The sequence below is a fragment of the Lycorma delicatula genome, chromosome 1 (assembly GCF_047948215.1).
Source record: "Lycorma delicatula isolate Av1 chromosome 1, ASM4794821v1, whole genome shotgun sequence".
Lineage (NCBI taxonomy): Eukaryota > Metazoa > Arthropoda > Insecta > Hemiptera > Fulgoridae > Lycorma > Lycorma delicatula.
In genome coordinates, this window is record NC_134455.1 from 16,216,852 (window position 1) to 16,233,897 (window position 17,046).

Here is a 17,046-nt window from a genome sequence, read left to right on the forward strand (position 1 = left end):
ACACAATTCGAATCGTCACACTAAATTGTAAGTGGCTTAACGATACGATTTAATATTCAGAATAAGCTTTAATTGTGTTTAGTTGAAAAGTAATAATAAACCCGTTTAGAAGTATTCAGAAGATCAATTTTTATAATCATTATTGAGAAGAAAGTACATTTTATTTATATTCTTATTATATAAGAAGTATGATAAATTGAAATTTGTAATATTCAAGCAGATATACTGGTAATAACTCTTTGAGAGAAGAAAACATTTCTCTCGTTTGTATAGCAACGACTTGTAAATATTGCAATCTGTTAGCTATAGATCTGTACAAACCCTACGCTATTCAATTCAATGCCGGATGAAATAACTTCGTATATGATATAAAAAGACAGTTCTATTCTGTATATCCCCTCTGCCAGTCACGAATTTTCTTCACCGATTCGTTTCACACTTTCTAATGGCCTTGCCGGTCCGCTGATTCAAGATTTCTGAGCAATGCTCTCTTTCAAATTCAGTCAGTCTATCTCTATCGTGACGTACATTGTTTCTCTGCATTGCTTTTGTGTTTTATAAAGATCAACGAACGAGTCGGTGTTTTAATTGTGATGTACATTATGTCATCCAACATTAACATAATGAAATGGTATAGGCATATCCAACTTTTTACCTTCACCATTCTTGTTTGAAGTATGTATATTTTTAATCTGTGGATACTTAGTTTTTTATATATAATTCACATGGGTAAAAATATATTTTTAATGTTATTCTAAAATAATAGATATTTTAAATTAGATAATATATAAAAGGACCATTGAAACATTTATCTTTATTGTAGCTAAAATGTTTAATTTTTATAGGATTTAAAAATAGAGGAAAAATAAAGTATAGAGTAATAATAATATATATATTTTTTTTTATCAGTCACTTTTACAAAGAAAATATATGATTTTTATAATTCATAGAATTAAGCCTTCTGTTTTTGTATGGATTCTAGTGTTGAAGTTTGCTATTATTATTTTATAGTTGGTGTATTATTTTATAGCTTTTGTAAGAACACCTGTAGAAATCTGAAAACCACTACATCCGGTTTTCATTTTTCTAGTTTAAAAAAGAAGTAATAATATATTTTTTTGATTGTTTTTGTTATTTGATTTGTACATTTTTACCTAAATATTATAAAATAAAATGGTATTAAATGTATAAATTTGCATATTAAGGTACTTTGAAATTAACAAAAGTATTTTTAAATACCGTCCACGACTTGAAATCACCACTAATATTTATATGACAGTACGAATAACAATCTTACACAGTAAAACACAATACAGGTTTCCGCCATCACCAGAAGAATAACAAACAGTGACGAAACAGAAAAAATTTGACTAAGTTAAATAGGTTTTTAATTTTTAATTTTTATTTTTAATCTATGAAAACCAGCAAGTGTTTTTATTTTTTAAATAAGGTTTATCAGTTTGTTTTAATCTTTGGTATAAATATAGTGTATATTAACCTAAAAAAAAAGAAAAAATTCTCTTTTACAGTACACTTTTCCTTTTTATATGTATGTATATTAAGTGGTTCTGACAGCTAGTCTTATCGTGCGGGCAGTTAATTGTTTACGGCCCGGCTGAAGCAGAAATATATTTTGACAGTAACTACTTCTCGATACATCACCAGTCACAATTCTTTTATTTGGTTCTAGTTATTAATACATTCTGGCCCGACGATTTATGGATGTAACAAGCTACATCTATCCAAAACTGTGTAAAATTACCCGCGAAAAATCAATGCAAATATCTGAGGCTCGAAATAAAGAAAACAGATATTTGTAGAATTCCTGAATATCATCAGAATCGATCAAACAACTATTTATATATTATAACTAGTATTGCATAAATCTTTAACTATATGATAATTTTGTATATTAATTTATACGTACAGATTAAAAATAATAGTAGTAAATTAAACGAGGAGGTATTTCCATTCGTATTTATATTGATGGTAAAGAGATACAAATTTAATAAATTATTTGAAGTACTAGTGTTTTAAATTTCTACAAATTTATTTATCAGCGTGTTAATTATAAGATCTGTTACTTAAAAAAGTAATATTCAAATAAATATTTATTTAAGTATTATTTTATTACGTTACAAATTTTAATATTTGATTTATAAAAATTTCTGTCATTAATTTACAGCTTGATATATTATGGTCAATTAAGATTAAAAAGAAAAAAGTAATTATTGCACCAACACACAATTTACAGTTTTTCTAAAATTCGAGCTAAAACATAGATTTACATTAAATTCTATTGTTAAAAAAATACTTCTGCGCATTGTTCAGTACACTGTTCTTATTCAAAGTTTATTTTTATTATAATATCAGGATTTCGACGCCCATATTTTAAGTAACATTTTAAACTATTTTAATTTTTTATCAAAAAGTACTTAAATTGCAAAATATTTTCATAAGAAAACTTCTTATCATATCTTGCATATAAGGCTTATTGTGTTATTAATGTCATAGTAATTCTTAAAATAATTTTTACTTTCAAGTAATTAAGAAGCATCATTTAACACGTTTTTTTTTGTTTTTTTGATACAAAAAAATAAGAATAAATAAAATAAAAATAAGAATAAAGTAATTCGTTTTTTTTTGTTTTTTTTTGATTTTGGAGCTTTGAACAAAGATAGCTCTTATTTTTAATTTTAAGCGCTCTTGTTCTATCAAAAAATAAAAGTAAAAAACAAAAATACCACGTTATTAACATACAACCTTGAGGAACTATTCCGCAAGGTTGTATGTTTAGGGAGAAGGCTAGTGAAGAGGTCAATGACATACCGATACCGGATTTAAAGCAATAATATCGACCTAACAGTAACAAATATTTTACTAACAAAAAATAAGTAAATATAATTAATTATAAAAAAATATACTGCTACATATCGTATCGAGTAGATGTGTTGAAATTAAAATTTTACATATTTCTTTTTATTTTACTATTTCTCTATCTAATCAGAGTTTTATCTGGCGGTTTTTTTTTAAATTTGAAGCTTTACGAAACGTGAGAACTCGCAACCCCGTAGGAGAAGGCATCCGCCTTCCCCCACCCACTGTTACTAGCCCTGTTGGGCTTTAACGGGAGTCATCTATCGCTCTCTGACTTTTTATATATCATAGTAATAAGCCTTGCCTTGTTGGATGCCAGCCAAAATGCCTCGGTAGACCTTTGCATCGAGGATTTATTAACGCAGCTTTTGCCTTCGTTGTAGACCTCGTCCGGACATCTTGTATGTCCTATATCGTATCCCTCTGAACTAGCTAACCGAGTTCGCGGAAGCAAAAAATTCCGCGCCTAGTTTTACTTATTATGAGCCAATTTCGTGAATGTCTTGTAATTCAAGGCTAATTAAACATGACATATCACCAAAGATGTTGATCGCAACAACAAAATTTTGTCCTAATTTCCCTTACTGAACTCAACTTTGTTCAAACCCCAGACTTAGGTTAAATTATGGACTCTGGTCTGGTCCAATAGGGAGAGGCGGACAGACCTCCTACTCCCACTCGGCTCCATCGCAGAGTCCCGCGTGACATTCACCTCAATAAACCATCGTCGAGATGCCGCTACACCTCACGGCTGCATTGTATCCCATGCCCTCGGCAGTGCAGTCGCCATCCCACCGACATTGTCGCTTGCTCATTCTATTCTGCCCTCGTAAAACGCCGTTACACCTTACGGCTCCGTGGTATCTCATGCCCATCGGCAGTGAGTTGCCGTTCCGCCGACAGCTTATATAATTTTACCTCAAGTCTAACTAACCGTGGCTCGCTTCCATAGCGCCTCCCTTCGGCCAGTCAAACTGTCCAAGCGGACCCTAGCCACCCGGGTTCCTACACTACTAGATCCCCTCGGTCGTTCTGCGCAGGGCGAGGAATCGAAGGAAGCCAGCAACAATTGCCCAATCTCTGCGAGTCCTCCAGTTAACTCGCAAATCAAATAAGGAGTTTACTCTCTCAAGTTCCCTAATAACGCTGGTACGCTCAGCTACGTACCGTGGACAGATATACAGGACATGGTCCACCGTGTCATCGAACCTACAGTCCGAACACAAGCTGGAGTCAACCATTTATTTGTATTTTTTTTTCCAAGCCGGAGTCAACCAACCTAACCCTAGCCAAACTATCCTTAAAGTCATCATGTTCCGAAAGTAATTGAGTAGTGGAAACCCAGCTAATCGCTCGCAACTACCTACATTTGGAAAAATACCGTGTGTGTATCGACCAGTAGAAGAATCATTCCACCTAGCTTTCCAAGAGTCAAAACGTTGTTCTTCAATTTTTTACATACGTCCTGACGTTAGAAATACGTCCTTATTGGAAATATACCGCTGGCTACGTTCCGTAGCCAAAATCTCAAGGGGTTATATGCCGGCGATCAGTCACTGCCTCTCGCGAGACAGTTCTGTAGCCACCGAAAAACAGCTACAGTAGCTAACAGCAGAAGACGCTGGGCTCGCAAAAGAATATCCCTATAACACTGGAATTGTAAACGATGAACCCAAATGGGCGCAGCATACATCATTATGGCCTCACAGACACCTTTGTAAAGAATTGGCATGGTACGATAGTTCAACCCCCAATCGGGATGAATGACTCTACGGACACCGAAGAAAGCAACGATGGCCTTCTTCGCTACAAACTGGAGGTGCTCCTTGTAGAGAAGCCTCTCATCAAGGATAACACCCAGATACTTATGAAGGGTAACATACCTAATCGGAAAGCCGTCCAGCACAACCCGCGGATGACGGGTTGCGGCTAGACGACCCTTCATGAATATCATAGCGGTTTACTCCGCACTGAAAACCATCTTATGCTGCAGACTCCACAACCTTAATAATTTATATGCCTGTGTCGCTCTGAGCTCTATCTCGGCACGCCAGTTACCCTCGACCAGCACCAGCCTGTCGTCGGCATATGCCACGATGCGACAGCAACTCGGCGTCCGCAATCGCATGAGAGAATCGAACTCAACGACCCAGACGAGTGGACCTAGAAAACTGCCCGGTTGACAAACTTTAGAGAGGGTCTTTCCTACCTCCGAACTGCGGTCACGAAGGCGACAGTTCTGTCGCTGAAGTAGCTTGAAAGAGTTCTGATCTCATTTAGCGTGCAACAACGCTGCTGCAGTTGAAACAAGGCAAAGAGCCACAACAAGTTGTTGAACGCCCCGGATATGTCCAAAAAGACACTGAGTACGTACTTGCACTCGGTGGCCGAAGCCAAATCCATGACCCTAAGAAGCGCGTCCTCCGGGCTCGAAAATCTTACCTACTACAAGCAAGAGCGTCAGAGGACAGTCAGAGGAACTTACAGTTGGATACTTGTCGCCACCTTTGAAGAACAATTACAACATACAACTTTTCCAACACGCTGGGAAGTGCCCAGCAAAAAGCAACCTATTAAAAACCCTAGTCAGAGGACCAACAATCCGGGGGCTTTATTTCTAGCCAGGCTACAAATTACTTGACGGACTTCCGCCTCAGTAATTTCTGAAGACAAAATCTCAGAGCTAAAACCTACAACTTCCCTTTGGACACGTCGATGATACGAGGTCTCGCCAACCTCGGTATCATCTGGAAGCAGATCGTCCATCAGATGAGTGAGGACACGATCTTTATCTATAATAACACCATTCTGGGTCGAGAGAACCGACAGAAGAACGTCTTTTTCCGCTTATGACCAAGAACTCGATAAACAACACTCCATCGGCTTTTATTTCCCTGCTCTTGCACAAAAGAGCGTCAGGAATCACGTTTAGAAGACCTAAACTTATGAAAATACTCGGTCCTCTTCCGACGATAATCCGCAATCAAGACTGCACGCCGATCAGAATCATCAGCTTGTTGTGCGGCTCTCCTGAGCCAGCCTACAGTTCGCTTCATCCCAGTCAATTTCTGAGTCCACCATCCAGCTACTCTCTCTCTCGATCCGTACTTCTGGGAGTAGAATGTTCAGCGGCTTCAACTACCGCAGAAGAGAAATTCTCTGCCAGGTCGTCTAATGTGACCTCGTCCAGACTTCGAGTAAAATCTCTTAGCCTGGCCGCAAGAATGTTCGAAAACTTGGGCCAATCTGCCCGCCTGTGCATGAAGCGCCCTTGCTGAATAGGAACGTCACCCCTAAAGACATCGAGCAGCCCACCTACCCAATCAAAAACTATTAGCCGGTGATCGCTTTCGCAATCTTCGACTACCGACCAATTCAAAATCCTATCAAGAATATCCTAACCAATAGTAACATCAATGTTGGTACCATGGAAAGCCCTCCGCAAACCAACTGCTCCGGCGAATGTAGTCAACTCGCCGGCTGCATTGAAAACATCAAACTAATGCTGCGCGATGAAACTTCGATTAATTCGCCGCCATCGTCCGTGATCCCACTGTGCCAAAAAGCGATTTTGCGTTCGCATTAACTCCTATAAGAATAGGACGACCCGCTACCAACCTAACAATTCTATCCCATCTTTCACGAAACGTGAGACAATAATATGATTTTATTTTACGTAAATTTTCTTATAATTTGAAAGAGTTTTTTCAATGCGATCTATTTTTGCTTTTTTTAGATAAGCCTATTTCATATATATATTAACTTACACTTTCTTATTAAACTAACCTCCTAATAAAATTAAATTATTAATTCGATTAAAAGTAATGTAATAAAGTTAGCAGATTAATTATTTTAATTTTCTTAATAATACTCTTCCTTCATCGTGTATTTTAAAAACCGATCACTGCATTTAATAAAACAAGTTTACTCTCACTTTTTAATAACTTTTAATTTTATCAAAATAACCTAATAGTTGCTTTCTTAAGTTTCAATATCGAGCAGTACCTGTTTATAATACTATTTGATTTATTTTTGCTATGACAAAAACTATTCTGAAATACGCAATACAAGTTGGAAAAACTTAAAAAATTTCCTTTAGTGTAGTTGTAGCATATTTTATAATTTGGCTTTTGAAATCATTCTGTGAACTAATTAGCCTTTAGTATTTATATAAAACTAGCTATACCCGCCACGCTTCGCTGTAGCACATTGTGGTTGCACGGATGAGAAATGAGAAACAAAACAAAGCATACATTTCATAGAAGTTTAATTTTACAATACTTGTGGATATACAATATTTTTCTTGTTTTTCCACTGTCTGCGTAGATATAAAGGCTATCTGGTTTGCCGACTCGGGGACAACATGTGAGAAGCAATCCGCATCTAAATCTAAACCACACAAGTCTAAGGATTGACCTTGAGCTTTATTGATTGTGATTGCAAATGGCGATCGAATTGGGAATTGCAAACTTTTAAATTAAAATGGTGTATCGGTCGAGATTATGGGTATTCGAGGAATGAGGACATCTTCACCTTTGAAAGGCCCCGTTAAAATCGTTGCTTCCACTACGTTATTCATCAATTTCTTAACTGCAAGTCGCGTGCCGTTGCAGAGTTTTGGCTGATTAATATTCCGCAACAGGATAATTGTCATTTTTTGATCGAACCGTTGCTAGAATCAATCTAATGAAGAATGTTTTCCCAGTTCCTCCTGGCGCATCCAAGAACAAGTTCCCTCCAACTCCGTCATTTATCATTTGCATTATGCGATCATAAATGCCTTTCTGTTCACGCATTAATTTGGGAATGTTTGATTGGACATATGACTGAAGATCACCAATGTTGTAACTCTGTTCACGGCGTAAATCCACATCAAATGAAGCAATCGCAGCTCGGGTGGGTGCTGGCATTCCCAATTGACTAAGAACTTTATTTGCAATAGCTAAGCACTTGTCTTCAATATTTATCAATGCTTCGTTGTAAATGCCTTCTGTAAATTCCATGGTCATATTGGTATTTTCTAGGCGTACTCTATCCAAAATATCCTCAGCCATATGCGATCGATATCTTTCCCATAACTCTGTGGGAGATGAAGGGAAGCAAGCGGTCAATATAATTGCGAATAATGCGCGAATTTGGTTTGGATGTGCAGTGTTGCACGCGTCATTAATACATATATCCCACTGTTGGTCGTTTTCTAATAAATTCAGAGCTTGGTGAAAGGCGCAGCTCAATCACGACATGATCACACAAAAGTACCTCGATTAAAGTAAATATTTAATTCAGATTGTATAATAATCTGAATCAGATGCAAGTGGATACGTTTTTTTTTTTTTTTTGTTAATAAACAATCTAATTGAGAACAGGTATTGTTTCACATGTAACTGCGGTTGTCGTTAGCTAGTATGGCGAGTGTTCCCCTCACTTCCGTCACTGGTACACAGTTGACCGTTAAAAAAACTGTTTTCTCGCGGTCACGGGCATGTGACTGATGGGAAAAATAGATAAAAACAATCTTTGATGCGGGTTATATATCGTGCTAAAATTTGAGCTCAATGGGGGCAGAACATTTTGAGTTTTTGAAGCGTACACAAACGAACTTAACATTTTTATATATAAAGATTTGTGGGCTGCGAAAAAAAGCCCTTAAGTCCTGCGAAAAACACATCATTTTAAATGCTTACAAAAGCAGAGTAATGCTTACAAATTACAGAATAATCAAACGGTGTTGATTTCAGATGTAACTGCTAACGTAAGTAGAAGTTGTGCTGCTTCAGTGTACAACGTTATTCTCGAGTATGAATCTACTAATGAATTACGGTCTCCAAAGAAAACAAAACCCCGCAGGTCAATTGAGAAAAAGGTGAGATTTTGATAAAAACGCGATTCGTAAAAAAATTACACGAATTTGAATTATTTAGAAATAGTTTAGCGGTGTATTATGTCCTATGGAAGAGAATTCGGTTATTGTCTTCGACAACGCTTCTTATCATTAAACGAAAGGAATTCCAGCCGTGTTATAGAAAAACAATGATATCAAAATGTGGCTTAGTTCAAAAGGAATAATTTTTGAAGAGGTTTAAGTTAATGTTCAATTATTGCAAAGGGTTTCGCGTATTAAAAGTAATTATAGTCCGTATAAAATTGGTTTGACACACAACCCCATATTGGTAAGTCGTGTTTTTATTCAGCTCCTAACGAATATGTTTGCCGGCCTCCGTGGCGCGAGTGGTAACGTCTCGGACTTTAATCCGGTGGTTCCGAGTTGGAATCCCGGTCAGGCATGGCATTTTCATACGCTATAAATCATTCATATCATCATCTGAGACAATGCATAACGGTGGTTTCGGAGGTTAGAAAACCAAAAAAAAAACGAATACTTAGTTGTATGGTTTCAGTGTTACTATTTGTGAATTTTGTTCTTTGCTTTTACATAGCAAAGAACGCTAAATGACCAGAAAACGATTTTTTGGTCATATATATGTAAAAAAAATAACCTAACAAAGAATTTTTTGGTTATTATGTAGGGATATTATTTTCTGTGTATTTGGTTATTTCGACTTTTTTGTTTGTATAGTCTTAAGTCTATTTAGGTCATAAGAAAGTTGGGTATTTTAATTGTTTTACTGTAAGTCATACTTCTTGGTGGCTTTTCTTTTTGTTTTGGGTTTTTTTTTAATAAAATACAGATGTTTTAGCTGTTAAATATAATTCAAAGGAATTTGTTACTTAATCAGTTATGATTTTATTTACATTGGCAACGGCCATACGGGCTCTTTGTGATTGGTCGTTGTGTTTGACAGCGGCCATCTTGCATTGATCTGATTGGTTTTCCTTTGTTTACATTTCCATCTGATTTATTAGCCTCTTATTTATTAAAAAACTGTAAAAATTAAAAATAGATAGGTAGATTTATTAAAAATAGATGAAAACAATCTTTGATGCGGGTTATATATCGTGCTAAAAATTTTTTTATCGTGTTTTTAAAAAAAATAAAATACAGATGTTTTAGCTGTTAAATATAATTCAAAGAAATTTGGTCGTTGTGTTTGACAGCGGCCATCTTGCATTGATCTGATTGGTTTTCCTTTGTTTACATTTCCAAATTAAAAATGTACAAATTAAAAATAGATAGATAGATTTATTAAAAATAGATGAAAACAATCTTTGATGCGGGTTATATATCGTGCTAAAATTTGAGCTCAATCGGTGCAGAACATTTTGAGTTTTTGAAGCCGTACAAAAACGAACTTAACATTTTTATATAGATAGATATATTTAACATATGTTAAAATTTATTAAATAACCTTCATTCATTTATTTCTTAAATGAATTGTCATTCTTTTGTATCAATAATTACGCTTAGCTATGCTTAGTCTACTGATCAATAATAATCGGATAGTGTTAACTTAACCTTCTCTCAAAAAGATATATTATGAAAAATAATCGGTTATCAATAAAACAAACATTAGTCCCTTTTAAGTACAAACAGCTAACTAATAAAATATGTATTATCAGTTATGATGTAGTATATTTACTTATAATCTAACGACAACAACTTTCATTATTCAAACAATTAGAACTAAGCGAATCGTAAAAAATGTCTTAACCCATCTACAAGTTTATTAAATTAAAGTGCCTATTCATTTCCTTTAAAAAATAATTATTAAATGCATTTTAAAATTATTAAATACTTAATCAGATATGACTTACTGGGTATTATTGACTTATCTATATCTTATGTTATGAATCATTCAATAAATGAAAAGCTAAAATTTGTTTTAATGTTAATTTTGTAAAGGATGTTTGAAGTATTGATTGAAAGCTGTTTCTTTAATGAGCACTGGTGGTGTTCGCAAATTTTAAATTATTTTTTGGTTGGGTGAAAAGATAGAATCTATAGATATCTAATAAACGTTATTTACAGTGGTAAGCTGTCTTACCTTTACAAATGTAAGAGAAGAAAGGCTTAAAATAGTAACAATTTTTTAAGCCAATGCATAAATGCTAAAAAAAGAAATTAATTTGAAAATTATTAAAATTTTTGTAAACGTAAAAACACCTAAACAGCACACATTTTTTTATTATTTTTTTTTTTTTTTTTAATAATAGGTAATACTTTTATGGATTCTTTTATGTGGGATTTCTGTTAACAGCTCACAAGATGTAAGCACATGGAATGTGCTTAAAATTTATATTAGTTGTTCAATGTATTTTAGTTCAGTTGTTTAAAATAAAAAAACGTTTATTTTGCCAAAACATCCCTAAATTCTTTTGACCTAAATTACTACGCTACTAATTTTATTAAATATCTCCCAAAGAATGAATGGGTATTATATTAATTGAATGTTGAAAAATTGTTTTCTTTTTTTCGCAGATTTCATTTTAACGTTTAATTTGGCCAAAAGATTGACTTTAGTTGACTCGTGGAGAAACGGAACCGTACCATATATTTGAAAGACTCAACTACTGTTGTAAAATAGTGCTAAATCTCATTATCATTATCAATGTCTATGTAACATAAGAAATGTTCATCCATTTGGTAACTCGCATGAAATTTGAATTACAAAATAGCTAAATCGTTATCTATTTTTACATGCAATATGTAATTATCTCACCAAACAGCTTTAAGGATAGTTCTTTAAACTCACAAGGGGCGACCGGCAATCGCCTAATAGACATTACCTCAGTCGCACTCGTGAGCCGTGATGGCGAATAAACCCACCGTAGCTTAGGGCCCTTACTGGCACTCCCCGTCGGGGTCGCTCCTGTCTCATCATAACAACCTGACCTTCCGCTTCTGGAAGGCCAGGGTGCCCCTCCCCAAGAGGATTGCCCTTCCCATGCCAATACTCAGGGGCCGTGTATGACCCCCACGCATACCCTCCGTCACCACGCCCGCCATGCATACCTTGGAGTCCTCATTGCGTCATCAGCACGCCCCGACCCAAGCCACCCTTGCTTGTGGTTTTAGCCCTGGCGCCCTACACGGTTCCACATTTCGCACCCGGGTGCCCGTATTTTTTTCACCGTTTATTTTTTGTTTTTTTTTGTTTTTCTTTTTATTTTTTCCCCTCTAATATCTATGTATCATCATTTCCGCTACAGCCGAAACCCATTCTTGTAGAAGGTGGCGTCTGATCGCCATACACACAAAGAAAGATGGCAACTTTGCCAAAGAACACAAACATATACAATCCAGAACAAAAATCACAATATTGAAATACTAGTACACTATCAACAACAAATAATAACTTGTAGTAATCACTTCTTATCAATACGACAATTCGGTGGGAAGTGTTATGTCGGTATACCTATGCAGGCTCCTCAGTCCGACACGTGTGCATCAAGGCCCGGTTGAAATATTACAATCAGTGGCACAAACAAAAATAGATTAAAGTTTAATATATACATACAATAAAAAAAAATACAATAAACATATAATTACATTTATCACAAGAATAAATTACGCATTCCAAGTCACCTATCAACGATGCAGTAACCTAAATGAGGGTGTCATTTACCCAATGCATACGCAAATGCAAGCTTCTCAGCCTGAATAACTACACTAGGAACTAACAGACAAGTCATAACAAAACATAACAACACTTACTATTAGGACGTACTTAACATTCTATACCTTTTTTCTTTCTTTTTCCTGTTTAGCCTCCGGTAACTACCGTTTAGATAATACTTCAGAGGATGAATGAGGATGATATGTATGAGTGTGAATGAAGTGTAGTCTTGTACATTCTCAGTTCGACCATACCTGTGATGTGTGGTTAATTGAAACCCAACCACCAAAGAACACCGGTATCCACGATCTAGTATTCAAGTCTGTGTAAAAATAGTTGGCTTTACTAGGACTTGAACGCTGTAACTCTCGACTTCCAAATCAGCTGATTTGGGAAGACGCGTTAACCACTAGACCAACCCGGTGGGTTTAACATTCTATACCTGTACTTGCAGTACTGGTTCTGACTCAGGCAACAAGGAGAACAGTTACCAACACAAGATTATTACAATAATTATGAAGAATAGACACCGAGGCGTGATTTCCTGGTGATATATACACAATTACGGCACCTCGACCGCTTGCAAGGATAGTTATATCTTATCAGCAGTTTACTGCCCTCTCATTTTTTAATTTTATTCCAAAATTTTACTAAGTTTTTTGCAGTAAATGTATTTTTGATCAAAAATACATTTACTGCTTCTATTGCTCAAAGAAACAGCAATTGAGGTCTGGCATAAATTATCCTCAGATAGGATAAGGCGGTTATTTTTTAATAAAAATATTAATAACCTAATAATTTTAACCCCCACTTGAATTCATATATACGTAATTTCACCGAACTAAACTCTTAGACTTTTTATTTACTTAACGATGATGTTTATTCTAATATAGAGATCATTTCAGTTGTATTCTGTTCTGACTCAGAGTATTTTTTACTGCGATACAACACCCTTTTACTAATAACTACCGGGCGATGATAACGCCCAGGTGTTTTTCGCCCACAAACAAGACAAAAAAAAAAATATTTTATCAACTTTGTCTGTGGTGTTAGTTTTGAGTTTTATTTTGCCTTCTTAGCTTGTTTTAGTAAATTTGTATTATATGATTAATATTACGTTTACACCTTGTATAGTTTATTATTTCAAAGTTATTTTACCCTTTTACTAATAACTACCGGACGATGATAACACCCAGGCGTTTTTTCGCCCACAAAAAAAAAACACCCTACTTCCTTAAAAGAGATTTTGAATTGATTTTGAAGTAGCTGGATGTAAAGTAAATGAAAATTTAACCAATCAAGAAAAGTACAAACAAGAAGTGAAACCAGTTTTGAAGATTTTTTCGTAGGATGCTAACAGGCTGTCTGGACTCCAACTTTGTTGTAACCCCCTGTTTCTTCTAAGTTTCTGCCGTATCCAACTACATATGACAGAAAATTGATAACAAAAAAAAAAGGCCAGGAGAAAGTAGTAGTTTTCTCTCAGGTTAACAGATAAAGAAAATTAAAATAGTATCACATCACTTATCAACGATTTCAACTTTAATTAATTTCTGTTCCGAATTAATTTTTTTTTTTTGATACTATAGACACCTAAAAAAAAAATTAGGGCTCAAAAAAATGTTTCAACCTTCCGCAAAATTGTGTTGCGGATGGAAGTATATCCTGAACCGCAAATATTTCAACTAGATTCGCACGGAAGACTGGTAATGATTTAATTATTTCTGATCCAGTATGTATCTTTGTGTATTATGTTGAAACACTTCCACTTCATCTCGATCACGCAACAATTATTTATTATTGAATAATTATTGACTTATAGTATATAAACTTACTGACTTAATATATACCATTCAGTTTGTGTTACAGACTGGAACAATAAGTATCGTAAGATACTGCAGCGTAAAGTTACGTTTACCTAAAAAGATATACAGTATTAATATTTTGTACATTTCTTGTACTTTTAAGAATACCTTCAGCTTCATATAAATTTACCATCAAGTATATAAGTGTTTATTCGCGTGTACCGAACAAGTATGTTGGACTACTAATTGTCCTTCATATTAATCATCGTGATGTAACGGTATCTGAATAGATACAGTTTTATTAAATTACTATTTTTTGGAATACGTAAACGTTTATTTGATGCAAACTTTAATACGATAAACACACCATTTTAATAACGTCAATAATTCTGAAAAACATTTAATGTTTTGCTAAATAATCGATAGATAACTCATCGCAATCAGTTTACTTATTTTAATGAATACAACTCTACACAAATAACAGACTTTCAGTAAACTTTTCTACCAAATTTTCAAATAAATCATTATAATAATATCTACATAAATTTATTGGGATCTATAGAATACTGTAGTATCCATTATAAGGGCGTTAAAGGGAATGTTCAACAACCATAGCATACCTAGAGCTTCAGTCAGGAGACTGATCACATCAGCCATGATATCGTCAGCGCTATATGCAGTCCCGGTATGGGGTGAACCAATGAGCATACAAAGGAATAAACAGAGATTAAGAAGTGTACACCGGGTTGCGTTATTGGGGGTTGTGGTGGGGTACCGCACCCTATCTTCTGATGCGCTGTGTCTTGGCTGGGGTACCACCAATCGAACTACAAATAAGAAATCGAAGGCTGAAAGCAACGGGTATGTCAAAAACTGAAGCGAAAGCAGAGACTAGGAATAACTGGCAGACCAAATGGTCTGTCTCATTGGTCGGGGTATGGACAAGACGATTGATCCCTGATCTGGAGGTCTGGCTGGAAAGAAAACACGGCAATCTGGATTATTATATGACACAACTAATGTCTGGGCATGGCTCATTTGGCTATTACTTGCATAGATTTGGCAAAAGGTTATCGCCTATATGTATCTACTGTAACGAAGTAGACGATGTTGAACATACAATCTTCGATTGTCGCAAATGGGCCCAGTACAGAAACGAAATGGCAGCAAACAACTTAACAGCTGAAAATCTGTTCGGGTGGTTATTGGTCAATGAAGCAAACTGGGACTGGTTCGCGAATTTCGCAAGAAATATCCTCAGGATAAAAGAAGAAGACTCAAGACGCCAGGGGTTATAGGGGCCCAATTGTAGGGAAGGGAGGACAGCCCTGCCTCGGAGGGCCCGTATGCTCAGTTATGCGGGTTCCTGTGATGGGGTGGGGACTCCTGGGGCAGACTGTACGGGAAAATGTAAAGACCTAGTCCCGGCCGGCGGTGTTGGTCCCGGGGGCGCTTTGGTGCTTTCTGAGGCTGGCAGCGTTGGTTTGAGGCAGGGCATAAAGATCGAGACCCGGTTGTCTGCGGGGGGGTGGGGACGGCATAGCCGGACCTCGTCTCTTCCGTGGGGGATTTGAGGCAGGCGCTAAAAAAAGATCCGGAACCGGGGGGGCTAACCTGCCGTGCCGGGTGTAAAACCGGTGGGCGGGGGACGCCCCCTTAGAGTCAAATGGACACGTTCCTGGGCCGAGTATACTTAAGTGGATGTCCGGCCCAGGAATTTAGGGGAAAAAATAGTAAAAATATATTTAACTTTAATATCTTTTTTAATTCATGATTTTACAAAGCATATGTTAACGTCAGTTTTAATATCTGTATAGGCTACTGAATAAAAATATTGAACTATTATATTTCTATAAGATAAGCAAAATATTTATTTTTCCAAATGATTGATACTTACTGCCTTTAGATAATATTACCTTATTTTTGCTTTTAACACTAGGCTGCGGATTACATTGACAAGGAGTGATTCTTAAAAAAACATCTAATTTTATAAAAATTCCTTTTTTTCATTCCTGTAATTATTATTTAGCACTCCCATAAATTATTTCAATGTAATTACTGGAGATAGCGATAAAAAGGTTTTTAACATCTACTATAGCGAAAATAATTTTTATAACTAAAGTTTGATGGAGTAAAGATTAACTCTCTATTTTAGCGCAGTTAATCAATACTTTAGAGAGTTTTTTTTTAAAGTTTTAGTGCTCAAAAACTGCATACCTCTAAACAGAGCCAAAATCCCACGTTTTCTCACAGTTTTTTGCAAAGCAAATGGAGTCTAGTTAACCACACCAAATTATTTTTAAGAATAAAATCTAATTCACGATGCAGCTTTAACTTAATGTTTTTTAGATATTTATTTTTTTTAGATATACTACATCGTGGGTACGAGTGTTCTTTGGTGATTGGGTTTCAATAAATCGCACATTTCAGGAATAGTCGACCTGAGACTGTACAAGACTATACTTCATTTACATTCATACATATCATCTTCATTTATCCTCTGAAGTAACACCTTACGGTGGTTCCGGAGGCTAAACCAAAGAGAGAGAGAGAGAGACTTCTTGCAAATTTTGCCTATAAATAATGAATATTAACATGTATTAAAGGTAAATGAAACCTGCTAATATTTTGTATGAGATAAATTTTTAAACAGTGATTCTGTACTATTTTTTTGTGTCTTAGTTATTAATATTTTTAGAATTTAATCCCTCCAGTAGGTGGTAGTATGAATACTGCTCAAAAATATCTTAAAAGATCTTCAGTATTACTAGACTAATTTTTGAAATTAATTTTATTTATATTTATCTTGTGATGGGAGTGAATTAAATAATTCTAGCAAGGGATTATTT

The 17,046-nt window shown here is 35.4% G+C and overlaps 1 protein-coding gene across 1 annotated transcript in view; it reads left to right on the top strand.

The window, feature by feature from the left end:
• Positions 1–654: 654 nt before the first annotated feature.
• The window catches only part of LOC142328574 (facilitated trehalose transporter Tret1-like), a 74,266-nt gene continuing 57,874 nt past the window's right edge, over positions 655–17,046 (top strand). The window contains exon 1 of the mRNA XM_075372466.1: positions 655–675. The gene's annotated coding sequence lies outside the window, so the exon portion shown is untranslated. The remainder of the gene's footprint in view (positions 676–17,046) is intronic.